Genomic DNA, 10,796 nt, shown 5'->3' on the forward strand with positions numbered 1-10,796 from the left:
TTCTGTGTTCACTTTTCTTGTTGACCAAGAAAGGAGACTGAGCTTACACCTTCTAGATTATTTTAGTCATTTTCATTGTGCTCGCTGTAGTTCAGCAGCCTCTTAGTCCAGTGGCAGGCCCGGATTACACGTCTCACCCAGGGCAGGAATAAAGATAACAGCAGACAGGCAGCACCCTCCACTCCAGGCTGTTGAGCAGACGGAAGTTAGTCAGAGTTAAGACATCAGTGTACTTCTATGTCACACTCGGTGCTCCAGATTCCCCCTCCGCCTCCGCCTCCCCGAAGCCCTAAAGGCAGAGTTTACACAGTCACCTGGTGTTTAACTGGTCACAAGAAGATGGATGACAGTGTAGGCAGCAAAGCTAGATAGAAACCCCCTCAATGTCACAGCAGCTCATTCGGTTCAATTTCGGCCCCTGCTTAGCCACTGGGGCAACCCAGATATCATTCATTCTAACACTGTCCATCACACTATACATAGACCAGCGAAATTAGCACAAACGCAATGCTCGCTATCAGTGTGAAGTATGGTGGCAGTAGGGGCGATTATTTACGGGCTGCATTACTTTCTGAAGACCTGAGCTCTGAGTCATCGACCGAGCCTGATAATTAATTCCACGCGCTACAGAAATATTATGAAGCTGCACTACAGAATGACAGATGTACAGCATGAAGCACATTGTCAACAGGGTGACTGTATTAAGCTATTTTGACTGCTTCGTTATGAGATTGTGCGTTCCTGTAAAAACAGATCCGTAGTTTTCATTTTTAATACTTGGCACTTTATTTTCCACAAGTTGTATTTTGTTTTCGGTAAACAGAGGAGACAGGAGATCCGGCGGTTTGATGTACTCATGTGTAATCAGACTATTTGTTGTTTTCTGTCTGCTCTTTGTTTGTCCCAGAGCTCAACTTCCTGTAGATACAAGAGGTAGAGATACACTGGGATCTGACAGTAAGAGATAACCTGCCATCAGCGAGCCGTCTATTTTTAACAGCAGGTACTAGTAACGCATGACGTGGGGCTCTTGTTATCAATATTTATGGGACAAAGATTAAGACAGAGTAATGATACACACAGCCCTGACTGGATCCATCCTCGCTTAATAGTTGTCATTACGGCGAGGGGGAGGAGGAAAGTGCTTATAGACTCAAAATTTTTAGGCTGGCACTCTGCATTTTAGTAATGATTCCAGAGACCACAATGGGCCCCAAATGTGATTAGCAGATGTCAACAGGGGTGTATGATGACTGCAGTGTTAAAATGGCTTTAACAATACTCCCCCCCCCCCCCCCCCCCCTTTCTTTTTTTTTGGTGATTAATTTTTCTACAGTTGTCATTTGAGGAGGTGGAGCTGAGAGTCATTTTCAGGCATTCACGGGCAGATTGTTGGAAGCTCCTTGGGAAAAAGGTTGGACAAAATCTTACACACAGTTACATCTTAAAAGCTGCGTGCAGCTCAGGAGGTTAAAAGACAGGTTTACAAAAATACAGAGCAACAACGACAACAACAAGTGGTAATGAGCCAATCACAAAAGAGATACCACGACTGCTTCTGCTATAATTGTGACATCCTACATCTTCTTTGCTGCATTGCCTGTATCCGATTAGCACCAACACCTGTACCTCCTAACAGACCTCGAAAAGGCCGGAACAGTGCACATTCTTCCCCCGTGTTTATCCCGAGGTGCAGCCCGTTGGCCACACATTTTAATAACACTCCCTGTGCCAAAATATATTTCACTCAAACTCTTATAAGTTCCAAGAGTAAGCTCAAAAGAGGTGAAGTATCTTGGCAGACCATAGAGCAAAATGCCATGCAGTCATATGCAGCCCAGGGGATGAAGTGATTGATCTATGACCTCGGACTCGGATAAGATATTGTGCTGAAGAGTGCGGGGGAGGACACGGATAGTGGAAAAGGGACGAGCATGAGTCAGTAACAGAGTCTGCGAAAAGCTGTGGGAGCAGAGGAAGTGTTAACAACATCACAAGTAGGAGCAAGTCAAGTTACCACGTCAGGAAGCAAAAAGGCCTGAGAGTAGGATGATGGTAGGAGCCTGCGAGGTGATGGGGACACATACATCCTAATCATTTAATCATGTAAGGTGAAAAAGAAAAGAGGGGGAATTGTTCGTGCTGTCTTCACCCGGGCTGATATGTGTTACCTCTCTCTTCATGTCACTGCCTTTTATTAGTCGCCTGTAATGAGTAGCCCCCTGTGTGAAAAGCCTGCGAGGACCGAGTTCAAGGATAATAAGCTATGTGTGGCTCTTAAGTCCAGCACTGCTTGCCTGTTTGGTACACGGAGAACCACATCTTTCTTGCCCAGTAATAATTATGATTAAACACACATATATGTTTTTTATTTTTATCTAATTATGCCATCTTGTGTCTTTGAGGCAGAAATGTATTGACACAAACCGCAAAAAAACTTCTCTTTTTTGTTTTGTTTTGTTTGTTTGTTTTTGGCCACTGCCTCTACAAGCAGGCTGACACAGTAGCTACATGCGTAGTCAGACCAGATTAGAATCAGCTGCGCTCGCCAAGAAAAGAATTTTTGAATGTGTCAGAAGTTTTGGTACAATATTGACAAGTGCCACTGACAACAGAGAAATGTGACTTCAGGTTCAATATTAAAATCAGTGCGTATTTTGGCACATGTACTCCCCTACGTGAAGGCGAACAGCAGTATCAGAGCAGCAGGTGTGGGTGGGATGGCATCCAGGTACCTGAAACACTTTGATGAGCAGCTTTTGTTTTTGTTTTTGTTTGTTTTTTGGGGGGGGGGGGGGGGGGGGATTTAATGCTTTTGTTGTTTGTTTCCAGAGAAAAGTCCAAAGATTTGTTAGATTGGTGCTATTGTCTCTTTTTTTCTTTTTTTTCTTTTGAAGAAGCACGCCTACAGGTTCCAATAGCGCGCCACCCATGCAGCGTTATTTCCATAAGCTATGACCAAAAAAAAAAAAAGACGAAAAAAAAGATCATAGCACAGAATGACACTTTTCTTACACACGCACTCAAAAAGTTTGGGATGTTGGCAAAGAGTCAGGCATCACCTATTACTCATGTTACTTAGTACATTTGGGGCTTCACTTGCAAGTACGGCGCTTCGTCACTGCATAACAATCAGATGGCTGAGTGTTGGCAGTGTAACTGATGGAATTTTACTGAAAACAGATTTCGCCTTTGAACTTCCAGATATTCCTGATCGAAAAGTATCATCCGTGACTTCACGCACTGTGGTCGCTTCTCTCGGTGTAATAACGCTTCCGGAGGACGTGGATTAACTTTTTTCACATTTATTTCTGTCCTGAAGGGGGGAAACGCAGCACTTCAGCAGAGTTTGACAGTGTAAGTATATATGTGTATATATATGTAAATATATATATGAGAGAGACGGAGTGTGGTCCAGCAGAAAAGGGGGAAGAAAGAAGGAAAGGGAGGAAGAAAAGGGCGGAGGGGGGTTTCGTTTTGAGCAGCAACAAGTTCCTCTAGAACTTGACAAGCAGACACCGGGGCGCTGTAAATGTCTATTTGTTTTGTGAGGGGGGGGGACAAAAAGCCCGCTGCGCATCGCCCGTAAGAACAATCTAAATGACCAGTTGTGCGTATGCGTAATAGGCCCATGGCCCTTCGCCAAAGAGGGAGTTAACAGTCTATTACACAAACACGTGAATCGAGAAATGTCTCAGAAGTTTTTATGTCTCTTTCGTTGTTCCTCGATGCGGATTTAAAGATTTGAGGCGGTGAACGAGGCGATCAGTCAGGATCGAGTGCCCCCCATAAACTTGTATTGCCGTCGCTTATTTCAATCACGTAAGACCCCCTAATGGCGTTGTCCTGGCGAGGGTGTTACGTATATCTGTACAAGCTTTTCTGACAAGCCAGCCTTGTTGATATTTGTCTTTACTGTAGAGCCACCAAGGTGTTGCCTAACAGAGTTTAAGCACGCCGATATTGCAAAGGGTTATTAGATTCATAAGTCAGCGAAGTGGTGGGCGATCTACTGAGCACAGCAGAAGTTCTCATATGATGACTTCAAACAAGACACATTACCTACCAGCATCTGTTGGAGTGAGTGGATATTAAGACACTTCTATCTCCAGGACAGCGTAGGGGAAAATGGTAAGTAGCAATGGAAACACACAGCATATAAGGGATGATTACCAGCAAATAGTCGTGCTTGCTGTTTAGTCTGGCAACGCATTGCTGGAAGGGTTGGACTCTACTTGAGAAACTCAGTATCGAGACCCATGTCTGATGAGGCTGATGTTGACAAAGCCTGTGTGAGAAAGGATTGTGTGGCATTTCTCTGCTCAGGATATGCCGGTACAGTGAGAGGGGTAAGGAAATATTACATTGTGTCTGCGCGCTGTGTGTGGATGTGATGTGGGCTGTACAGGCTGCCTTGGAGGGCTGAGTGCTGGCAGAGAAGGGTTTATATTTTATGCATGCATTTATGCTGCCTTTTGCGAGCGGTGGCCATGCTTGTTTAAATAACATAAGCAACATGTGCCACTTGGCTGTCACACTTGTCATAAGCATGACATTAAGAACAATGGGGCACAGTATCAGCGCTGCCGGTTACAATTTGGCGTAAGAGTGTAGCCTTTCTGTGGCAAGCGAACTGAGCCGGCGTTTGTGGTGTATAGGTGCTGTTTATCTGGGAGGAAATGTCCGACCAAAATGTGATCAAATATTAAGAGGACTGGTTTGGCAAGGGGTGGGAAAATACACGTGACAAGACGCGAGGAAGCAAGCTGAGTAGGGGGGTGAAAAAGAGCTGTTTAAAGTGGGCACTCAAAAAAAAAGTATATAGCTATTTTCTTGGCCCCTCATAGTTACCCTGGCTGTGTTATGCTTTCAGCACGTTGGACAGAGGCACCGGAGTCGTGCATGGACTAAAACGCCGAGTGGACGCCAACTCTCTTTCTCTCTTTTCCCAGCCCCCCTTTGCCAAACCTGGGATTGTTTTTTCAACTTTTGGTAAGCTTATTCTGAAGGAGCCTGTGGTCTGTAAACGGAAAATAAACCGGATTCTAAAAAGAAAGAGAGGGAGAGAGCAAGAGAGAGAGAAAAAACATTTTAAAAAAGGGGGTAAAAGAAAAGCGCTTGCCATTAAAAGAGCTCGTGCTTCAGATGTGTTTTTTTTTCTTTTTTTCCCCTTTTTTTTGTAGAGCACTGTGAAAGTTGAAATGTTAGGGCGTCTGGTCTTTTGCACATCACATTCTCGGTACCTATAAGCCCCCCCACACTGCGTTAAACTTTGGGACATGCAAGTCTTGGTCGCGGAGATCTAACCACGCACATAGTGGTTGTCAGCCCTTATAAAGGTAAGAGCACAATCCATTGTTTTTTGTGTGAATCCTTTCTTCCTGTCGGCTTTTTTCACGAGGCTTCGGCTGGCTTTTTTCCGAAATGAACTTAAAACTACAGCATGCAGCCCTTCGTCTTTTGCAGTGTGTTCATTGTGGACATGAATAACCGAAATAAGTCCGAAATGAAGCACGATCCAGGTGACCAAGACCCGGCGGAGCATATCCTTCTTTCTTTCTTTCTTTCTTAAAAAACAATCCTGAACTTATTGTTATTTTTAAGCTTTTTTTCTTTTTTTAAATAAAATATAGGTGCGTGCACGTTCATGCGGGGAGCTTTGCGAAGCGTTTTTTGGAGTTTCCGAACACTGCTGCAACACAATTTGCGTAATCGTTGCGTTGTGCCTAATCATGCTCCCAATATGGGACTTAAGACGCTGCAGTGATACTTTCAGCACGAACTGGAATACTGATGCTCGTGCACATCATAAAATATCTACCTATCTGTCTATCTGTGCTTATTTTTCTTGTTTGGTCTGCTGCATTCATGTTTTGTCTTGATGTCAAACCCTCCGGATTTTGTTATCGACCAAAAATAGCCCTACTCCCCCCCCCCCTCCCGCGCCAGCACCCCCCCTTTTCCCTCCATAGCCCCCCCTCCCGTCATCGCCATCAAATCACTTGTGTTTTTACTACGACCGCTCCACGGTTTCATTCATAAGGTGCTTTTCACTTCACCTGCTACCCTACCCCCCTCCTCCTCCCCTCCTCCTCCTCTTTGTCCGTACACGGCTCTGTGTCGACCTGTCAGACTGCAGGCTACGAATGAATAAAAATATTAGTGATAATAAAAGATAAATAAAGCCTTAAATGTAAGAAAAAAAGCGAAGGGCGGTGGGGGTAGAATAAATAATTCCTCGCCCCTTTTAGACTCGTGTGATTTGCTGCCAAAGCGAGGCTCATTTACTGTGTACAAATTGTTCGCTTTATTCTTGTGTGAAATTACAATAAAGATGGGCGTGGTCAAAGTCCATCCTCTGACAGATGTTATGGCTGAACGTTATGGTGAGAGATAAGATGGCTTGAGAGGAAATTGCTCGGGAAGCATCGCTTCTTTCTTTCGTTCTTTCTTTCTTTCTCGCTTGCTTTCTTTTCTTCTTCTTCTTCTTTTTGTGTAATTTAAAATTAAAGCAATCAGCATCACTCATCTCGCCTATTTGATTTACATGATCATCACCCAAAACTGCCCCGAGATTTTATTTCTGTGCCCTCCTGAAGGACTTGTAGCCTTAAAAAATTCGTCTCGCACCAATGCAGAAGCAGTGGATATTGTCTACCCCCCCCCCCCCCCCCCCCCCCCGGCTCTCTCACTCACACCCCCTTTGGTCAAAGATTTAAGATTTCTGATCCAAGTCGAAGCAATTGCATGGCAAAACAACAGCATGGGAAGAGAAAAGCCCCAACGCCCACTGGCAGTCCTGTTTTAATCAAGACTTCTCGTGCAGGGGGCTGCGATTTCAAATAAATACTTCCAATATGAAAGTATCCAGTAAATCCCTAATTACATTTGAATTATGGGACACCCCCCTCCTTTTTTTCTTCTTCTTCTTCTGCTGGCGTTTTCCGTAATTTTAACCCAGCAATGTAATGCGCCCAGATCGGTTTCCGCATATTATGACCTATTACTCCTCATTTTATGAGACGCTGAAACCCAAATAGATCACATTACTTATTAGGCTAACCCGACATTCATAAAAATGCTCCTTTAATAAAGGCAGCGACGCGACTTTAATAGCCACATTCCAGGCATCAGTGCCACAAAACCCGCTGATTGCACAAATTACGACCAATCATTAATTTGCCGAACGAAACGAAAGGAAGGGTTCATTGGATGACAGATCGGGGGAATTGTGACAGTTTAAAGAAATTTTTGGCCTTATGTTTTTTTTAATTCACAGATGCTATCATTGTCTCACCTTTTTTCTTTTCTTTTCTTTTCTACTGCACCATCTTTTTTCCCCTCCGACTGCACTGTTTATAAACGTAAGCATTTTTTTCTATTTCTATTTTCTGGCCGTGGCTTTATTTTTATTTTCTAATTTATTTATGTTTTGTTTTTTTTTTCCATCGAGACGTGGGATTAGATGGTGTGGGCGTGGGCGTGTTGGGTGGAGGAGGAGGGATGAGCGGAGGCGGGTTAGGAGGGGTCTGTGGGGTGGCACGACACACTTTGTATGTATGAAGGTTTTTTTATAGCACTTTTCTGCAATGTACGTCAGCGGATCAGTCCATAAATGGGGCTGCGCGTGTTTGTGTGCGGGCGTGCGCCTGCGTGCGCTCGCGCCTGTGTGCGTGCGTCTCCGCGTGTGTTATCTTTACCGAGAATCTCCCCTCTCTCTCTGCACTCTCAGCTCTGCAGAGTTGGGGTGGGCGTCAAAAACAAACCTGATGGTAGGTTTCTTTGCAAAAAAAAATCCGATGAAATTCTTTCGGATGGGCCTTTTTTAAATTAAACGGGGAAAAAAGAAAAAGAAACGCCCTGGGTGGAAATAAAGATAGCATTATTAACGTGTTAGATTGTCTCGTGCAGCTACTATTTTTTTCTCCATCATGTAATTGTTGGTCTTTGTGTGTCGGTTTTTATATCCTTTTTTTTCTTTTTCTTTCTTGTTTTACCCCGACGCCATTAATTCTGCACTTTGTGGAAAAATCCGGATTTAAATGCCATTTTCCCTATATAGACATGGGCGACGTTTGTCCCCCAGTAAAACTCGGATTTCGGATTTTTTTCCACCCCCCGCTTTCATTCATGAAATGCAATCGCTTGATGTCTGATATAAATTATAAATAGGCTATTGATTATTATTTTTCTTTTATTGGGGGCAGGGGGTGTATAGATCTCGAAAATCTGGGTTCCGCAGAGAGGCGGACGTCACGATATATTTAGATTGAAAATTAATCATCTTAATCATTATGAAAATGTAGGCTACATCGCCCGCCGCCACCGTCGCTGTCCCCGCTGCTGCTCCTGCTTTAGTCACCACATCATCGTCATCTTCATCACTGGCACCTTCATCCAATTAAGAGGCTTGTTTAAACAAGTTCTGGCAGGAGGCGAAGCCTTGAACCTTTATTCCGAACATTTAATTACCAGTTATTCGTCATTCAGCAGCGTGACTGTGGTTTCGCAGCGATGAAGCCCACGATGAGTTATTAATACATAGTTGGAATATTCTTACTGTAAAGACATCTTATATGACGGACCACTGCGGGACAACAAGGATGCATGACGCGGCGTGACAGGAAATGCTCGACGATTCCGGCAAACCATTCACGTGTGTCTCCCAGCAGTATGTGAACATGCAGCACATCAGTGATTTCAGACAGCTTCCAGAAGCCATCAAAACAGCTTTTTTTAATGCTGTTTCCTGAGTGCCAGTTAGACGGAAAGTGAGCCGGCTTTGGCCCGTAAGGTTGATTTAAAGTATCTAATTTCAGGCCTTTATTCTGAAAATTGCGTTTTTGCTTCCATATGGTGGCAGGAAATCGCTCTATAGCAAATCAAGGCAGGGTTTTAATTTTGTGCATCCTCTCTTGCTTAGCATTTTTTTAAATTCTGCTTTCTTTTTTAAAATAGAAAATATTTTTATTATAAGCAGTGAAGCAAACATTAGTGATGGGGGAGTGTGGTGTTGGGGGGGCAGAAGGCAAGAAAACAGACAGAGGCTTCACAGGCTATGGAGTGACTTGCAGTCTGCCACTATAGAAATAATGTATCAGCTGAATGAGGGTGTGGGAAGGAGGAGTCTATAGGCCATATATGATCCTTAGAAACCCAGTCTGCTGTCTGCTTCATGATCACATTAAAGGTTATTGTCATCACAGGAGGGATGACATTAACTCCTCACACCAGCATCTGATTATTTCTTTTTCAAAAAAGGCCCTGCACTGACTTTATCAATTTAGAGTTTTCACTCAGCTCACTCCTCGTCTCCTTTGACGTCACACAACCTCCATCCAAAGAAATGTTTTCTCAGTTGCCTCCTTGAGGAGCAATGCAATTTCCCTTTGATCAAAATACCCTCATCGCCTTGCTTTATCCCCGGTGAAAATGACATTTCGCAAAAGTCATTTCGCCTGTGTTACATGGTCCCCTTCTCTCATGCAAGGAGGCATAATTCTACTTGTTAAGTGAAGCTTTCGGCAGTGTGGACCTGTCAGCATTCGTGTTGCATTTGGCGAGAGAAGCTTTGAAAGGTTATACAAGTGGGTCGTGTTGTCAGGTCTTGTGGTTGTTTCTTCTTCTTCTTCTTCTTCTTCTTCTTCTTCTTCTTCTTCTTCTTCTTCTTCTTCTTCTTCTTCTTCTTCCTGCAGCCCAAACAGCAAAAAGGGTCGTGAGCTGGGAAGATATAAGGAGAGAACTACCCAACTGCTACTTCAAATTACATGTGTTCGCCTGTCATTCTGATCACTAAAGCATATGAAAAGTTGCCATACGACATCAAAAGAAGATTTCATCTTCAGAGATCTCAAACCTCAACAAGATCCAATGATGGTTTAGTGGTTTTCAAATCGACCTCATGGGTGACTTGTATTAGGTCAACAATGTCATGCTTCAGTCTGGTCCTCAACTGGAGGAGTCAAAGGGCTTCTAATACTCCCCACTACCCCTTATTTCCTTGCAGATATTAGGCATTGTGTGGATTTCATTCAGAAATCCAGCCTCAAACACGTGCAAGCCATACAACTTCTCTTGATAAACCACCTTCAGTTGTGCTGTATTTGCAGAAATGAGAGAGACCATGTTGTTGTTTTTTGCTCCTCTAATGAGATGCCAGGTGATGTATTTATGAATTACTTGTTTGGAACAGCCCCCTTGTGCAGTGTGCATTTTTTTTATCCTCTTTGGAGTCATGTCGCTCAGTGATTGCTGATGCAACTCTTTGTCATCTAGAGTTTGCCCTCACCTCCTGTGAGCCTTCGGGGAGGGCTATATCTATCTTGGCATTTCCCTGGGTGTTGGAGGTGGGAGTGACTCATTAAGCAGGTGTGAGCATCCACTCCCATACAGCTACATGCCAAACATGAGCTCTCCAGTTCATAAGCTTGTGCAGGGAAGAATCATTATGGCAATATAGCCAACACATCACAATAAATCTTTGCACTGGACCGAGGCCAAGTCACAAGGATAATGAGCTTCTGTTTCTCCATTATGCTCGCTCTCGTATTCATCAGAGGTGGAATTTCCAAACGTTCATCACCCATTGAAAGGTTGTGCCTCGGCTGACATCTTCACTTGAATTCTGCCTCATTAAAGAAAGTGAACCAAGGGGAGAAACAATATCAAAATCAGCCTCGCAGTCCAAGATTTCCCTGTAAATATGATGTGGTTTGCTTAGGTTAACATTTTGGGAATAATAACCCATGAAAGCTGGTTACTACACTGCAGAGCACCTTGCAGGGGAGCCATCCATC

This window comes from Rhamphochromis longiceps, linkage group LG1 (assembly GCF_057381845.1).
Source record: "Rhamphochromis longiceps isolate RC_006_pf linkage group LG1, R_longiceps_female_GT1.1, whole genome shotgun sequence".
NCBI lineage: Eukaryota > Metazoa > Chordata > Actinopteri > Cichliformes > Cichlidae > Rhamphochromis > Rhamphochromis longiceps.